This window comes from Schistocerca cancellata, chromosome 2 (assembly GCF_023864275.1).
Source record: "Schistocerca cancellata isolate TAMUIC-IGC-003103 chromosome 2, iqSchCanc2.1, whole genome shotgun sequence".
Lineage (NCBI taxonomy): Eukaryota > Metazoa > Arthropoda > Insecta > Orthoptera > Acrididae > Schistocerca > Schistocerca cancellata.
The window spans coordinates 1,127,063,427-1,127,082,776 of record NC_064627.1 but is presented as its reverse complement, the minus strand read 5'-3'; positions in this window follow the sequence as shown (position 1 = coordinate 1,127,082,776).

Here is a 19,350-nt window from a genome sequence, read left to right as displayed (position 1 = left end):
CGACAGCAGAGCACGCCTTCGGAGTGATTTGAAACATGTAGAACCCTCTTTTGTACAGCGACAGAAGGCACCCTCTACGTGGAGATAAGTCATAATGCTAAGTGCATTTTCTTGCGCTCACACAACCACGTTACATAATATCGAAACAGTTCGTATTCAGAGTACACACACCACCCTCTGGCTGTCTTCACTGTGCACAGTGCCTGCCGTGCAACAATTTCAATCTGACAACATGTCAGTGATCCACCAAACAATGCAAGCCACCAAATCACAGTCCTAGTGCTCCCTACATTACCGCAATAACAAAACCAATCTCCTCGATATCCGTTTGTATTTGCTGTCTTCCCTGGCTACAGGGTAACGACACGCCCGATCTCCATGTAGACGATGCCCACGATAGCTTAGCCAAGTCCTGCGTTAAGCACTGATTGCATAGGTTGCCCGGTTGCTTGGAAAACCAGGTTCCAGCTGAACTTCCGTCTCAGTTGCTGGTCACCAACGAAATGTCTGGTTTGCTCCAACTGTGGTCCATAAGAACAACTTGGTCCCACCAAGCTGCAACCAAAACAAGTCCGGACAGCACTCCATAACAGGACCACCCCATGATACGTCTGTCGCTAGCCACTGCGACTTCCAGTGCTGTTTCAAGTTGCAGTCACTGCATCTCCCCGTCCTCATGACAGACTCATCCCTGCGCAGTCGGCCGATACGCACAATCTTGGCCACGATACTAATCCTTGTTGTGGCCGACGTGCCACGGACTTGTCCCCACTTTCACCGTGGCAGCGGGTTTGCATCCAGGCGATGCTGTCGTTGCTACTCAGTGCCGCTGAGTCTCTTCTACTCTCTTCTTCCGTGTCACACTGCTTCGACTAGACTCACAGTGGCGCCAGGGGAGGGGGGTGGGGTGGCTTAAACAACGTCAACCGTGAACTCTGGCTAAATTACGAGTACTACATCAGCGCTGCCTCGTTGGGCGGCAAAGAAGCCAAAAGCGTTGCGAAATTTCACAGCACAACATGGTGTCGGCCAATGAAGTGAAATGAAAAGGAAAAGAGGATTCGCGATCAGAGAAATTCAGTAAATAGTTCTGTGCATAGGAATTTTCTCATCAGAGTCGATAGCAAACCAACAGTGCATGTGTACAGGGTGAATCACCTAAAACTTGCACCGCAGATATTGCGGGAATGGAAAGTGCTACCTACGTGCGGTTTATACAGGATAGAATAAAGGCTTTCACGACCGGATGACATAGCTGCTGATAAACCTCCCGGAATGTGAGGTCGTGGTCCAAGAAGCTCTTCTGTTCCTGACGTTTCGTGCAGGACTGCGCTGGACATCCTCAGATGCGCTCCTCCTCCGCTGACTCTTGCCTACTGACTGGTCGGCCGTCCGAGAGCGACATAAATACTGTAGGAAAGGGGACGTGGTCAAAGTAACACGTGATGAGCAGAGATAATCCTTGTCAGAGACAAAACTATCGATTGTCGTCTTGTCAAAGAAAAAACTGTCTAGCGATTCTTATGTCGCTCTCGGACGTCCGGCCGGTCAGTCGGCAAGACTAAGCGGATGAGCGCCTCTGAGGATGTGCAGCGCAGTCCTGGACGAAACGTCAGGAACAGAAGAGTTTCTTGGACCCGACCTCACATCCTGAAAGGTTTACCACCATCTTTTACAGGACAAATTGGTAGTCAGGATCTTGTATTGTTAGCCAATAAACAGATTGTAATAATGCTTAGAAAGTGTATTTCTTGTACAAACATACACTATTTTAAACGGAACAGATCCTATTCACATTAAGGAACAAAAGGTAAGCTAAATCAGAATGTCAGTGGTGTTTGTTGCAGGATCCCAGTGCGAATCGTTTACGAGATATCGTATTGTGCAAAGTTTCCACTCCGAGACTTGTTTGTGCCATTCAACCTCCATAACAGCTAGGTACGATGTTGTTATTTTTGCTTAGAGTGCATTTGTGTGTTCCTTGAGTGCAATGCGACTTGCTAGTCAGCGTGTGACAGTCCAAGCAATGGGTTGTGATTGGTCAATGGGATTTACCAATGAAGAAGAAGCAGACAGGATCATGGTGTATCGGGAGTGTAGGGACAATGCACTTCGTTATTGTACTGTGTATACGGCAAGTATCGTAGTAGCCGTTAGTCGTCTCGGCAGTTATGAGGGCTATTAGGAAAGTAAGGTTCAAATGTCTCTGAGCACTATGGGACTTAACTTCTGCGGTCAACAGTCCCCTAGAACTTAGAACTACTTAAACCTAACTAACCTAAGGACATCACACACAACCATTCCCGAGGCAGGAACTGTAGCTCCCAGAACCGTTCGGCCACTGCGGCCGGCGGAAAGTAAGGAACGATAGGTCGCGAAATGGAAACCACAGTGAAAGTCAAAACTGTTTTATTTGCAACGGTTAGCTTCACCTTCCAGCTTCTTGTCTACACAGTCGCCGCTCAGAGTTAGACATCTGTCTTGACGTTGTGCCAACTTCTCAATTCCCTCGTTACAGAAGACAGCCGACAGTGCTTTTCGACAATTTTATACTCTGGACTGCAGCTCGTTGTCAGCGTCAAAATATTTTTTGCATAGCCAGCAGTTCATTTGAGCAGATATAAACCTCAGGGGTAGCCAATTACGGGCTGTATTGTGAGTGATCAAACACTTCCCATCGAAAACGCTGCAGGAGCATCTGCATTGGCCCTGCAGAGTGCGGCCGAGAATTGTTGTGTAGAACGAACCTCATGACAGTTATGTTATGTGGATTGCATAGCTTCAGGCGAAATCTTTCGCCAGGCCCTCATACTTGGCGGGAGACGCTAACTTCCAGCCGTCTTTACGTTCTCACTGTGAGCTCAGAACAGAAAAGAGTGGCATGATGGGATTGACAGGCGTACTGGACACAGTGCCCAACGCATCTGTGTAAAGCTTCATCAGATTTTCACGGTATTTTCCATTTCGCGACCGATCGTCCCTTATTTTCCAAATAAACCCTTGTATTTTTATCAACCGCTTCAATCATTTACCTGAAAGTGATGACGTAACACCGAGACAACTTAACACCTTAATGTTCTTACTGCTGTTGCAGTTGATCCGTACATTAGCTCCTGCACAACCGCATGAGGAAGTAGCGTGAGCCAGGCAAGTGTCCTACGCATTCCACATCGACAGGTGTTCCATTCCTATGGCATCTTTCTCTATCAAGAGCTGCATAGAAATGATCGTGGAAATCGTGTTAACTTCCTTACTTGAGCGTCAAGACAGGTGTATCACGCGTATTGTTTAGTGATGAAATTACATTTATCAATCATGATAAGAAAAACAGGCGAAACACGCACTATTGATCTGTTAACACTCCGCATTGGCTTAGTCATGTGAAACGTCAGCGTCCATGGAGTGTAAACGTGAGGCTTGAATTAGTGAACCATCAGCTCATTGGCCCGATTTTCGTAGATGGAACACAGAACGCACACTAATTTCAAAACCTACTTTAACAGACCATCTTCCGCGGAAAGCTAGAAGACGTTCCTCTGAAACTCCCAAGGGAGCGTGTGGTACCAACAAGATGGCAGTCCAGCTCATAATGCACGAAGTACTACAGCGTGTCTTTACGAATTGTTTCCAAATCGTTGGATTGGACGCAGAGGAGCTGTACCTTGACCGGCCCGTTCCCCGGATTTGGTGCCTGTAGACCTTTTATTGTAGCGAAAGTGGAAAAACGCTCTCTACAACAATATACCAACTACACTCGAAAATGTGCTACGACGTATTATTCCATCCTGTTCGGACATCTCCACTGAAATGCTAGCACATTTGCAGCGGTCGTTCAGTACCAGACTGGAAGTGTGTATTGCCGCTGCCGGTTGTTATTTTGAAGACAAATTGTGATAGTCAGTTGTCTATTTACATGTCAGAATCCACATAACTAAGTTATGCACCTGTGTTTATCTTTAGTGTGTGCTACCACTGGTATTGTACAAGTGTCGGTGCGAGTATTTTCCAAAATATGATATCTCGTAAACAACTCGCACTAGAATCCTGCAACAAACACCACTGACGGTCAAATGTACCCTATTTTTAGTTTGTTAACGTCAATAGACATTGTTCCATTTAAAAATGTGAGTTTGCACAAGTCCGCAGCTCGTGGTTGTGCGGTAGCGTTCTCGCTTCCCACGCCCGGGTTCCCGGGTTCGATTCCCGACGGGGTAAGGGATTTTCTTTGCCTCGTGATGACTGGGTGTTGTGTGCTGTGCTTAGGTTAGTTAGGTTTAAGTAGTTCTAAGTTCTAGGGCCCCCCATGAACCATGGACCTTGCCGTTGGTGGGGAGGCTTGCGTGCCTCAGCGATACAGATGGCCGTACCGTAGGTGCAACCACAACGGAGGGGTATCTGTTGAGAGGCCAGACAAACATGTGGTTCCTGAAGAGGGGCAGCAGCCTTTTCAGTAGTTGCAGGGGCAACAGTCTGGATGATTGACTGATCTGGCCTTGTAACATTAACCAAAACGGCCTTGCTGTGCTGGTACTGCGAACGGCTGAAAGCAAGGGGAAACTACAGCCGTAATTTTTCCCGAGGACATGCAGCTCTACTGTACGATTAAATGATGATGGCGTCCTCTTGGGTAAAATATTCCGGAGTTAAAATAGTCCCCCATTCGGATCTCCGGGCGGGGACTACTCAGGAGGACGTCGTTATCAGGAGAAAGAAAACTGGCGTTCTACGGATCGGAGCGTGGAATGTCAGATCCCTTAATCGAGCAGGTAGGTTAGAAAATTTAAAAAGGGAAATGGATAGGTTAAAGTTAGATATAGTGGGATTTAGTGAAGTTCGGTGGCAGGAGGAACAAGACTTTTGGTCAGGTGAACACAGGGTTATAAATACAAAATCAAATAGGGGTAATGCAGGAGTAGGTTTAATAATGAATAAAAAAAAATAGGAGTGCGGGTTAGCTACTACAAACAGCATAGTGAACGCATTATGGTGGCCAAGATAGACACAAAGCCCATGCCTACTACAGTAGTACAAGTTTATATGCCAACTACCTCTGCAGATGATGAAGAAATAGATGAAATGTATGAGGAGATAAAAGAAATTATTCAGGTAGTGAAGGCAGACGAAAATTTAATAGTCATGGGTGACTGGAATTCGTCAGTAGGAAAAGGGAGAGAAGGAAACGTAGTAGGTGAATATGGATTGGGGGGAAGGAATGAAAGAGGAAGCCGCCTTGTAGAATTTTGCACAGAGCATAACTTAATCATAGCCAACACTTGGTTCAAGAATCATAAAAGAAGGTTGTATACCTGGAAGAATCCTGGAGATACTAAAAGGTATCAGATAGATTATATAATGGTAAGACAGAGATTTAGGAACCAGGTTTTAAATTGTAAGACATTTACAGGGGCAGATGTGGATTCTGACCACAATCGCTTGGTTATGGACTGCAGATTGAAACTGAAGAAACTGCAAAAAAGTGGGAATTTAAGGTGATGGGACCTGGATAAACTGAAAGAACCAGAGGTTGTAGAGAGTTACAGGGAGAGCATAAGGAAACAATTGACAGGAATGGGGGAAAGAAATACAGTAGAAGAAGAATGGGTAGCTCTGAGGGATGAAGTAGTGAAGGCAGCAGAGGATCAAGTAGGTAAAAAGACGAGGGCTAATAGAAATCCATGGGTAACAGAAGAAATATTGAATTTAATTGATGAAAGGAGAAAATATAAAAATGCAGTAAATGAAGCAGGCAAAAAGGAATACAAACGTCTCAAAAATGATATCGACAGGAAGCGCAAAATGGCTAAGCAGGGATGGCTAGAGGACAAATGTAAGGATGTAGAGGCTTGTCTCACTAGGGGTAAGATAGATACTGCCTACAGGAAAATTAAAGAAACCTTTGGAGAGAAGAGAACCACTTGTATGAATATCAAGAGCTCAGATGGCAACCCAGTTCTAAGCAAAGAAGGGAAGGCAGAAAGGTGGAAGGAGTATATAGAAGGTTTATACAAGGGCGATGTACTTGAGGACAATATTATGGAAATGGAAGAGGATGTAGATGAAGACGAAATGGGAGATAAGATACTGCGTGAAGAGTTTGACAGAGCACTGAAAGACCTGAGTCGAAACAAGGCCCCGGGAGTAGACAACATTCCATTTGAACTACTGATGGCCTCGGGAGAGCCAGTCATGACAAAACTCTACCATCTGGTGAGCACGATGTATGAGACAGGCGAAATACCCTCAGACTTCAGGAAGAATATAATGATTCCAATCCCAAAGAAAGCAGGTGTTGACAGATGTGAAAATTACCGAACTATCAGTTTAATAAGTCACAGCTGCAAAATACTAACGCGAATTCTTTACAGACGAATGGAAAAACTGGTAGAAGCCGACTTCGGGGAAGATCAGTTTGGATTCCGTAGAAATGTTGGAACACGTGAGGCAATACTGACCTTACGACTTATCTTAGAAAAAAGATTAAGAAAAGTCAAACCTTCGTTTCTAGCATTTGTAGACTTAGAGAAAGCTTTTGACAATGTTAACTGGAATACTCTCTTTCAAATTCTGAAGGTGGCAGGAGTAAAATACAGGGAGCGAAAGGCTATTTACAGTTTGTACAGAAACCAGATGTCAGTTATAAGAGTCGTGGGCATGAAAGGGAAGCAGTGGTTGGGAAAGGAGTAAGACAGGGTTGTAGCCTCTCCCCGATGTTATTCAATCTGTATATTGAGCAAGCAGTAAAGGAAACAAAAGAAAAATTCGGTGTTGGTATTAAAATTCATGGAAAAGAAGTAAAAACTTTGAGGTTCGCCGATGACATTGTAATTCTGTCAGAGACAGCAAAGGACTTGGAAGAGTAGTTGAACGGAATGGATGGTGTCTTGAAGGGAGGATATAAGATGAACATCAACAAAAGCAAAACGAGGATAATGGAATGTAGTCGAATTAAGTCGGGTGATGCTGAGGGAATTAGATTAGGAAATGAGACACTTAAAGTAGTAAAGGAGTTTTGCTATTTGGGGAGTAAAATAACCGATGATGGTCGAAGTAGAGAGGATATAAAATGTATACTGGCAATGGCAAGGAAAGCGTTTCTCAAGAAGAGGAATTTGTTAACATCGAGTATAGATTTAAGTGTCAGGAAGTCGTTTCTGAAAGTATTTTTATGGAGTGTAGCCATGTATGGAAGTGAAACATGGACGATAATTAGTTTGGACAAGAAGAGAATAGAAGCTTTCGAAATGTGGTGCTACAGAAGAATGCTGAAAATAAGGTGGGTAGATCACGTAACTAATGAGGTGGTATTGAATAGGATTGGGGAGAGGAGGAATTTGTGGCACAACTTGACTAGAAGAAGGGATCGGTTGGTAGGACACGTTTTGAGGCATCAAGGGATCACAAATTTAGCATTGGAGGGCAGTGTGGAGGGTAAAAATCGTAGAGGGAGACCAAGAGATGAATACACTAAGCAGATTCAGAAGGATGTAGGTTGCTGTAGATACTGGGAGATGAAGAAGCTTGCACAGGAAAGAGTAGCATGGAGAGCTGCATCAAACCAGTCTCAGGACTGATGACCACAACAACAACAACAAGTTCTAGGGGACTGATGACCATAGATGTTAAGTCCCATAGTGCTCAGAGCCATTTGAACCAGTTTGCACAAAAAATATCTTTGGTAAGTATTATTACAATTTGTTGATTGGTTAACAATAAGAGCCCCTGACTACTAATGCATTCTGTGAAAGCCACCCATCGATAGCTCTTCCCGTTTCACCAATATTTGTGGCGCCACTTTTCGGTGACTCCCACTGTATGTACCAAAGTCACAACCAAAAGATGAAGACATAGGAAAGTATATGAAAATATTCAACAGGTAACAAAGTATGTAAAAGGGAGATGAAGATCTAATAATTATGGATCATCGGAACACTGTAGTAAGGATGAATATGAACTAGGTAGTGGGAATCAGATGGGGGAAAGTTCCATCAGCCTGTTCAAGAATCATAAAAAGAGAAGAAACGCTTGGAAAAGGCAGACAAGGTACCAGCTTGTTAACAGAGGTTTCGAAGTCAGATGCTGGATTATGGCCGTCCGCTGTGGCCGAGCGGTTCTCGCCGCTTCGTTCCGGAACCGCGCTGCTGCTACTGTCGCACGTTGAATCCTGCCTCGGGCACGGATGTGTGTTATGTCCTTAGCTTAGTTAGGTTTAAATAGTTCTAAGTCTAGGGGATGTAGGTTCTGTTATAATGAATTCCACAGCAGCAGTTCAGCTGTAGAAGCCCAGAAACGAGTAATCACAGTAATTGGATGGACAAATTTGGGTCCAAGAAATGTAACTGCGAAGAAACCTTGGGTAACAGACTACTTCACTTGACCCAAGGAAAAAACAAACAGATACAAAACTCTCTGGGAACCGGCAGGAACATAGCAATATAAGTTACTTGTAGAAATGAAATAAATTAGAACTGCAGCGAAGTCACAGCAAAATTGTTGCAGGAAAAATGTAATGCAAAGGATTGAGTCAGAAGGTACTTATCCGTCCAGAAACTTGGGGCGTTTTGTGTATTCACATCGTGTTGATATTTGTATGTTTGAAAATGTGCTTATTAGGTCCACAAATTTGCTTCCGCTGCTTTGTAATAGATGACAGTAGCGGCAAGTGGTGGTGCAGATGGTAGGTCGTAAGTGTAACAGAGTTAGCTTAGGCTTTTATAAACATGACACCATCAGAAACTTAGTCGATTGTGGCTGAATCACGAAATTATTCTGTATTGAATATGTCTTCTTACGGACCTAATTCTCGTCATTTGCGGAAAGTTTTGACTTCCTCCTTAAACATTAAGAAATCCGCGCCTGAGGCTCAAGTGCCGCGAGAGACCTAGAGTGAGTCACCTATTAGTGAAGGAACGTTCAAGAATGGTTTCAGCCTATTAAGAACGGTGATTTTGACGTCTAAGACGGGCATGTCTGTGGAAGAGAGAAGGTTTGCGATGCCACTAAAACCGATGGCAGCAGTCACAGGAGATCATTATCTAAAGCAACTGGTGAGTTTGAGTCCACCATTGGAAGACAAACAGCACAGCAAAGGGCAAGAAAACGTGATTTTGCGGCATAACAATGCTCGACCCCATATCGCAAACCCGTCAGAATGTACTTGTAAAAGTTCGAATGGGAAGTCTTTCCTTACCCATCGTATTCTCCAGACATTGCTAGCTCTGATTACTACGTTTTTCGATCAAAGGCGTTCGGCCCGGGTGGACCAGTGCTTCCGGTTGTATGAACGAGATCGAATCATGGATCTCCTCAAAAGATGACCAGATCTTCAGCCACGGAAGTCGTATGCTACCCGAAAGATGGGAGATGGTCAACACTTCGAACTTTAACTGTTTTGTACATATTTTACAATAACGCCTCGAACTTAGACAGGCAAGTTGTGGACCTAATAAAATGAATCCAGGTTATATTTCAAACAGACACACACACACACACACACACACACACACACACACACACACAAAGAGAGAGAGAGAGAGTTTTATATTGCTACTGTAACCTCCCCCTCAGTTATCGACCTTAATGACAGTGAAAAATGAAACCGCGTGTACCTAATGGGAATTTTGGAAAAGCAATCGTCACCGAAGTTAACCTGTCGGTAAAGAGCGGGGTAAGGGTTACATCTAAATGAAAGGAAAAATGCAAATGAAACTGGTGGAAACTAATTTTGAAAAGCGGTAAAGTTAATAAAGAAAGTAAATGTGCGACCGTTACGTTAACAATTAACTAGCGGTAATTAGATATTTGAGATTTGGGGAAAATTACGGTCGCCAGTCCTAAGGACAATTACTATAGTAACTGAGAGAGAAAGGTTATTACACATACAATTAGCACTAGAAGGGTGGCAACTGAAAGTTGACACGTGTAGTGTGAAAAGTGAAAGTTTGTCAGAAGTAATAAATTTCGCTACACTCTGACTTAATTTAGCAAAAGAATTAATAAAACCGGAAAATCGAAAGTTAATTTAATGACTGAAGTTAATAGTGAGCTTTCTTTCTGAAGCACATCGAAATTCAGTAAAGTACGGTTAGTCTTGGACTACCTCAACAATCATTTCAAAAGCTACTTGAATCTACGCAATTTACAAATAAGTGATTTAACTTTGAACTTGAATTAAATGATTCTGAACAATTAACAATAGTAAAATTTAGTACGTACCAAGCTGAGCTGCAGTCACAGGTAAGCTAAAATACGGTAACAAAACTCGCACTCTTAATTTGTGCTTGTGTAATCTAAATATTGTAGCCAGCTATGAATACTTTAACTGAACTTTGAAATTTAAGTAGCGAAATAAAATCATGCTGGCGTTTGAATTTCAACGACACTCGGGTTCATTCCGGAAAAGGAAGGGACCCTGCTTGGTAATGCAACTGGGACAATGAGCAACAAAGGTTCATGCTAAGTTGCTGTAATTTTGCGAGGCAAATGGAACAATTTTAAAAGCTGAGGTCTGCCATACAGTTCCAAAACTTTACGTGCTTCCAGTCTACCTTGTTGGTTGATTGAAGGTTTGAAGCCGTCGATCGAGGAGGTGGCGACAGTCACTCATTGTCGGCCGTCGCTGTTGCAGAAGCTGGATGTTGGCGCGCCTTCTTCTCGACACGGTCACCAGACGAAACGGGCTCTTGATGTGCGCCAGCTAATGCTTCCCGTCCGCGACACCATGTCAGAACTATCATCGCAAGCCGAACGCAATTACATGCTGCCAAACCCAGAAAGCGCGCAACTCGCGGGATCTTCACACAGCACACCCGCTCCACTTGCTACTCCAGCCAGACTCCCTCTGCTCAGCCCGCGCTCCACGCGGCAGAGTTAACACTACCAAAGATCCTACACACTTTGATTCTTCACACGACCTATCGATGTAATTGTTCGATAGCAGTTTTCCCTAGGCAAGACCCAGCGTAAAAATACAAATAATATTTACGAAACAAACCAATTATACATCGACATAAATGCATATATATATATATATATATATATATATATATATATATATATATATATATACAAATAGTAAAACAATTACAATATACGAAGACACAGAAATGTTATATATTCAGGTAACAAAAATAAGGAAAACAAATTTATAGTACAATAGATGGAAATAGGAGGATATGCATTTCCGGCAAGCCACTCATGAAATCAGACTTCACACGTTGCTTTATATGAGGCGTATTCCGAAAGTAAGGTCCGATCGGTCGCGAAATGGAAACCACAGTGAAAAAAGTGTTTTATTTGGAGTAGTTAGCCACATCTTCCAATAATGTCTCTACATAGTCTCCGCTCCGTCTGAGACATTTGTCGTAGAGTTGTACCAACTTTCCAGTGACCGCGTCCTAGAAGGCAGCCGCCTGCACTTTTCGTCGATTCTCTACACTGATCTGCAGTTCGTCGCCTGTGTCAAAGCGTAGACTTCATAGCCAGCGGTTCATGTCAACAGATATGAAAATCATAGGGAGCAAAATCCGGGCTGTATGGAAGGCGATCAAACACTTCCAATCGAAAATGCTGCAGGGCAACTTCATTGCCCCTGCAGGGTGCGGCTGAGAACTGTCGAGAAGAGGGAAATGCATGACAGCTATGTTGTGTGGGTTGCATCAATTCAGGAGAAGTCTCTCACAACCCTCATACTTGGCGGCAGACAATGTCTTCTAGGCATCTCTACGTGCTCACTGTGCGCTCAGGAATGAAAAGAGAGATGTGATGCGATCAGTGGGTACACCAGATGCACTGTCCAACACAACTATGCAAAGCTTTATCAGATTTTCACTGTGGTTTCCATTTCGCGACCGATCGGACTTTACTTTCGGAATACACATAGTGTTTCTGTACTTGGCCTCAGTTGATAATTGTGTGTATTACGTAAATGCGTTTGAGTGGAGTTCAACATTGTTATCTGACGTAAAATGAGGATTGGTGACCGTTCCTGAGCCGATTCTACATAAGCTAGTATCAGCTGTTTTAAGCGCACTGTTCGTAACACAAAGGCCGTGGACGATGAAGGAAATCTATATGTGTTCACTCCAACACGTTCGTTACAAATCTACTTCGTTACTACAGAGGAGAAAGAACCGTAGATACCGGTGAAATAAACGGCTAATTCACGCAAATACGCTGTGAGTTACGCCTTTTAAATATTTTCTCCGTTGGACCCTTTTTAAGGAAAGAAGGGCCGGATAAGATACACGTACGGTCGCGAACAATGCGGCAGCAATAACCGATAAATCGCTCATTCGCGGATCCGCTCGAAATCCCACACCTACCGTTAATAATGAAGGCACAATCTGCGACCGTGAATTATTCGCGCGCTCGCGCCAAACTGCTGGCGCCCATAACTCGGCCACCGCTGAAAGGCTTTCCAGGCGAGTCAGCGCCGTAAAGCTGTCTCGTTTGCGTTTTACAGGCAGCGGGCCGAGATAGCACCGCACCCGGCTCCGTTCCTTCCGCCCCTGAACCTTTAATGGCGACCGAGGGTCTTCCATTTTGACGGAGGAGGCGAGCGCATTTTTAAGAATACGATAGAATGAATATCCCACAAAGTTTGCAAACACCTTCCTGCCCTTTGTCTGTAAGCTGGACGAGAATTCTAGGATGTCTATAGGAGCTAGGCCAGCGAAGCGGAATAATAGTACCACGGACTGCTATTAGATTTCCTGTGTATGTCTTCATGAATTCTGTACAGCAGCTACTTTAAGGGGCTCCGGAAAGGCTCAAAATCATGAAAAGTTCAATTTTTACTTTTTTTTGCGTTTTCTGAATCTGCAGACTATTACCTTTTAATAGATATATAATTTATTCAATTCCGAAGACTACAACTATTTTTAAATTTTTTTTGAAATGTGTTCTACATGGGCGTGACCCACTGTGGCGCAGTTAAACTGCTGTCAAATGGTGTTATTATTAACGTCCGTGTTCATCAGGTACATTTTAGTGATGTGAGATAAAGTATGTGTTGTGGCTAACCTGTGATGGTTCAATATATATCGCTGGTGTGATTGTCGATTGTTTCATGTTTATTTACTCTGTCGTTATCTCCAAAATATTCGTAATTAATTATGTTTCTTGAGTCTCTGTTTTGTTGAAGTATAATAATGAGTAAAAGTAAAGTTATTAGAAATCCTCTGAAGGCTTTTAAGAAAAGGAGAAATGTTGGAAAGCCAAAGATATGTGTTATTACTGTAACAATAAAGACGATAACCAAGTGAGTGAACCTAACTTGCTTTAGACAAGGAACGCCTTCGGGCTGCAGACAGGGCTGTAAATAGTCTAGAAATACAAGCAAGAGTAAACAGGAGGAGGAACAAGAGGAAGCTGGAGGAGGAGTTTGCAGAGGATGAAGATAATCCATCCCATGCACCTGGAATGCACTAAAAAGTTAATCCAATCTTTGTTGCTCGATTCCCAATACTTTTATTTTCTCATACTAATTACATGTTTTCTAAGGATCTTCCAAACATATTTGTTTCAAACTTTCAGTAAATGTTACACAGTACCTTCTGCATAATTTAACACAGCCTTTTTCCAAAAAACTGTATATTTTTGAATATATAAATAAAAAATTGGAAAAACAATGTTGTGAATTTTCATTACAATTGAAAAAAAATCATATTTAATAACTGAACTAAAATTTTGTAAAATCCCTGTGTTAAGTTGTAGCCCATATTCCAATAAATAATCTGTAAAAAGTTCAACTTCCTACCTCAAATACTTTGTGAGGAAAGATGTAATTTATAAGCGTTATTTTAACATTGCAAGTATAGGGCGTTCCGGAGTCCCTTAACACCTTCTGTCAGAAAAATACTTTCTTTTCCAAATCTCAATTTTTTCAGCATACGCTGGAGCAATGAAATATTTAAATATGATTGATCCAATTATTTTCTTTCAGGTACCATGAAATTAGCATACAGCGCCTATACAAAACACTGTTCACTGTCAACTAGAAAGCATTTCGACGTCAATAAGTGGTCGTCTCTGTGTAAAATTTCTGACCAGTAAGTTCTAAGGATTTTTGTAAAGACACTCTGGTAAAAAGAGAGAAAAGGTCGTATCTCGCGAGGACGTCACTATAGTCTGTCGGTAAACTGAAGAGCAAGCGAGCGAGTCCCCACTCTGTCAACCCAGCTACGTCACAAGGTGCTTCTACAGGCTGTTTCACAACGTAGTACCGGCCCTGCCGCGGCGCGCGCTTCAAATGTGTGGCGAAGCCGTGTACAGATACGTCTCGGCTGCGTTTATTTATAGACAACTGCATTAAGGCCATAAGGAATGCAAAAAACGATAGCTTCTTCCGAAACACAACATTATAGAGTAAATAAAATTAACACAAGAGCGGAAGTCAGGATTCTACTGCAAACATAGAACCAAATGCCTGTTCATGTGAGTATATGTTTCTCTATTGCTATTCGTAAAATGAACCCAATATAATGCAGTCAGTCTGTGGAATTCAAGGCTTGTTCTTACTTTGTGTTTCTACTAAAAGGTAGAAGTTTTCTTTGAAATAGTGCATTGAAACTGAACAATTCTTGCAACACAAAGAGTGTTTAAAAAGTAAGCAGAAATTTATAATTTCGTGTGTCGTGTTAGTGCGATTTGCACTACTTTTTTGTCACTGTCTTCGTAAACATGCCTCAATAGTATGTGTTCATTGTTATACATATTGGGTATTTACTCTGTTGTCAGCTGCCAGAAAGGTTACATGTGTTTTGGTAGCATCAACGATTATTTGTTTTGTATAAAAATAAATTAGAGAATCTGCATTAAATTTTGTTATAAGAAAGGAATAAATGTATGAAATTTTTAGAAATGGTAAATATTGCTTTTGGTTAGCCTGTTATGAGTAAACCAAGGACAGACAAGTGGTATAAACATTTCGAAGCAGGCCTTAAAGGACAGCGGTTTTACAAGCATGGATGAGATTAAAAATGTACAGTTAATAGACATGTAAACTATCCCGAAGAAACAGTTCCTAAAGTGTTTCGGGAATTGGGAAAAACATTGGCATAAGTGTATAGTATGTAATGGGGAATATTTTGAAGAAGATAACATTGCTGTAGATTAACAGATAAAGTTCTTAGCAAAAAATAAAAATTAATATGGGAACGCACCTCTTATGTCAAGCTTTTTGCTTAGAAGTCCAGAATCGATTTACATGTTTTGAAGGAAATTTCAGCAGTGTTCAAATAACTATTGCGCACATGTTTTAAGTAATATGTCTTAGAATCAGGTGAATAGTGACCGAGATAGAGATTTAGTGTTCCATAAGCATCAAAGGTTTTACGTGATTTTGAAACTGTCTATAATGATGGGTTTCCTCCCAAAATTATTAGTTTTCCTTCGTGGCGATTCCAATAAACCATGCGGCTTATTTTTCCATTCCTTACTTATGTGTCCTATTAGGTGAGCCTAACGTTTGCATAAATTGCAGCCCTTTGATTGGGACTGGTAATATTAGCCAACAGTTCTTTTTGTTCCGCCTCTTTAATACACGCTGTAATAATATTAGAGACGATCGAACGTTCGTTACTCTCCAAATACCTCCTCTTCTTCGCATTATGCACATTTTCTTGCAATGCTAGAAGATTATCAATCACTTTCAGATATCGAAGTACATCAGTAAGTATACAAAGTTAACTCACTGACACCGGTAACTAAGATCCCACCAACAGAAACGACGTATGTCACTGCACGCCGATCTACACTGCTAGAAAGATAACGGGCAACAGATTTTGGGTGCCCCTGTAGGCCGGTGGCAGCGTTCTTCCGGGAAAGGCCACTTCCCCCACCAAAGGCGCTGCTCGCTCTTGAGTTTACAGACAGACTATACCTTCAAGTTTCTTATCGATGGTGGCTACTACGAACAAACGGAAGGAGTAGCCATGGCAAGCCCACTTCGACCAGTTGTCACCAATATGTATATGGAATATTTCGAGAAGGAGACCTTGTAAGTATCTCAGTGGAAAAATACGTGTTTCCTCCGATATTTAGATGACTCCTTCGTCACACGGCCACATGGAAGAGACAAGCTGAATGACTTCCTTATACACATTATAAATTTACCCATACTGTGTTAAATATTATGTGGTCATTTGAGCATAATACCCACACACAACAGTATTATCTTTGTCCTTACTTCATCGTCTCGATTGTAGATCTTGAATATGTACTTTACTATTTTGAACATAACACTCATACATAACGGTATTATCTGTGTAATTTACTTCAACATCTGGATTGCAGATCTTGAATATGTTGTCCATATAGGTATACTCCTCCTAATATTGGCCCCCTCTGGCATTACTCCACACATCATTGTTTTACTTCCCTGTTTAAATTTTGATACGATGGTAACAACCGATGTTTGACTTAGTAAATACAGTAATATACACTCGCACTTCGTGAGAGAGACATGTACGGAATAGTTTACGTGCATAGATAACTGGTCTGTCGTTGTAGGTGAGAAGTACTTACCCACATGTCTACAGGAGGCGCCTATGTTGAGAACACATTGCTACGTTATACACATTATGTCCCATGTAACAGTACTTCTTTCAATATGTCTTCATCTATGTATATGTCGCTATGACTACGACTACGATAAATGTACCCGTACGTACGTCCACTTTACTAGACCGTTCCTTCTTTTGCTCCGTCGGTCACTATTTACAAGTATAACTTCGCCCGCTCCCCCAGATTAGATTACCCGCTGGTTTGCTCGATCTGAGACATTATTTACAGAAGCCTACTTACACAACGCAACCCTAGCTTTCTATTAAACAGTTTACATGTGTTTTATGTAAATATCACTGGTTTTCCCGCCCACCTTTCACTATTTATAAACAATGGAATCATGCCTTACATATGTCTGATTGGCAGTGCATTTTTCCCTCCTGTTAGTGTTTAGGGTATCATTATTCGCTTGTATCACAATTTTAGCACTGTTTCACTCCTGTATTATTATCTCTAAGAGTAACGGTTTGTCACTTAGACTTGTATATACCCCCACTTTATTCAAATGTCTGGTATTGGTCTGTAATGGAAATAACTGCGTATATATAACCTCATTTGTACTTGTTTATGCCATGTAAATTGCTAATGGTTCAAATGGCTCTGAGCACTATGGGACTTAACATCTATGGTCATCAGTTCCCTAGAACTTAGAACTACTTAAACCTAACCAACCCAAGGACATCACACATAACCATGCCCGAGGCAGGATTCGAACCTGTGACCATAGCGGTCACGCTGCTCCAGACTGAAGTGCCTAGAAGCGCACGGCCACACCGGCCGGCTAAAAAGGTAATGTCAAGGTAAATTGCTTCCTAATGAAAATGAACTAAATGTAACTACTTTTAGTAAAGTCATCCTTTGTATAATATGTTTATAAGATGTTTAATTTGTACAATAGCACATAGACTACTGATGTCTCACATTGTTTGTATTATGTATGGTGTGTTATATAGGGCCTGAAGAAGACACTGACACAACGTCAAAACTAGTAGATAAATAAATATTAAACCTTAAATACAGCTGGAAGAGTTTCATTTTCAATTAAAATAAATTATACCAGCTGAAGTCCCACCATCGACCAATTTAAATATGGATGTACGAAGATTATACACTTCAATTCGATACATCAGAACATCAATTTTACCATGCAAGTCGAAATGAATAGAGTGCTCTCGTTTCTGGGTATCCTGGTTAAAAGAAAGGCGGACGTCATTTTGGGTCACAGAGTATACTGGAAGAAGAATCACACCGACCTGTACTTACATGCGGACAGCTGCCAGCACCCGACTGAAGGAACGGTCGTGCTCAAAACGTTGGTAAATAGGGCTCGTACCCTATGTGACAAGGAAAATATCAACAAAAAACTTTTGTGGAAGGATGGCTATAAGGAGATGCAAATTGGAAAGTCCCTTCGTCCTGCAGCCTCTGTGCAAGAGAAGAGGATTCTCAGGAGGACTCGGCCACTGCATTTAATCCTTCTCTTCCAGAGTCATCCGGCAAGATAGGGTGAATTCTCCGGAAACACCAGGTTAAGATGGTCTTCCACCCACTAGCCAAAACACAGGCAATGACAGGTGGTGTGTAATACGACCTTGGACTGCGGAAATCTGGGGGCTGTCAGATACGCTGCCAATGCGGTAAGACATATGTAGATGAGACGGGCGAACTGCTGAAGATTGTTGCCGAGGACACGGACGCCACACCATAATGCAACAGCCTAACAAATCGGCAGTCTCAGAGCATTGCCTGACGGAATTACATGGTTGTGAAACAGACATCTATCTTCCGGGACTGTGTCACTAAGGAACCTATTGAGATCCGAGTAAGGGAATAGCCGAAAAATTCGTGATAACTGGTACATGTTGTGGAATGCATGGGGTCTCGCTATTAGAATGACCAACAAGATAAATGAGATATCAGGTATCGAACTGACTTCGTGGGGCAGGTGGAGGACCAGCAGATGTAGTGACAACTCGAAACCTGGGCGCGAACTGAGGACGGAGCATCGCTTTGATGGGAGGGGTGGGGGTATGGACGCTGGACACGGGCGGCCGGTAGAGCAGCCGATCAGGGGGAGACGGGCGGGAGATAAGAGTGCGGCGCCAGCTTCCCATCAGTTAGTTCATCAGCGCACCTACTGGTGGCTGCGTGGTCGTCTGCCGAAATATTCTGTCCGTTGGACACCGACTTCCAACAGCTCACCCGTCAGCTAATTCAACATTTTTGGCCTCAACAGAAAAAAAATGAAATGTTCAAATTCCTGTTAGGAAGTACACTTTATAATAAACGTGTTTTGCGTTCAAAATAACAGAAGGAAAAGAACTGAGCCCAAGAACAAGGGTCAGGATTATTTAAGGAAAACACGTGAAAGGGTGACCCAAGTTGATGCACCGTTTATCATTCCCAAACAAGTATTTCTGTTTAATAGCAATTCAGTGATGAGTCAACTGACAGCATGATTGTTGCGAAATTACGCAAATAGTCAAAAATTTTAAATTAAATTCACAGTGTGTAAGGACACTTTCACTATACATAAAATTACAAATAGTACTCCAAAATGTCAACAGTGCAACACAATGGTGGCCTGACTACAAACAGTTAGTTAAATGGTTCAAATGGCTCTGAGCACTATGGGACTTAACATCTACGGTCATCAGTCCCCTAGAACTTAGAACTACCTAAACCTAACTAACCTAAGGACAGCACACAACACCCAGCCATCACGAGGCAGAGAAAATCCCTGACCCCGCCGGGAATCGAACCCGGGAACCCGGGCGTGGGAAGCGA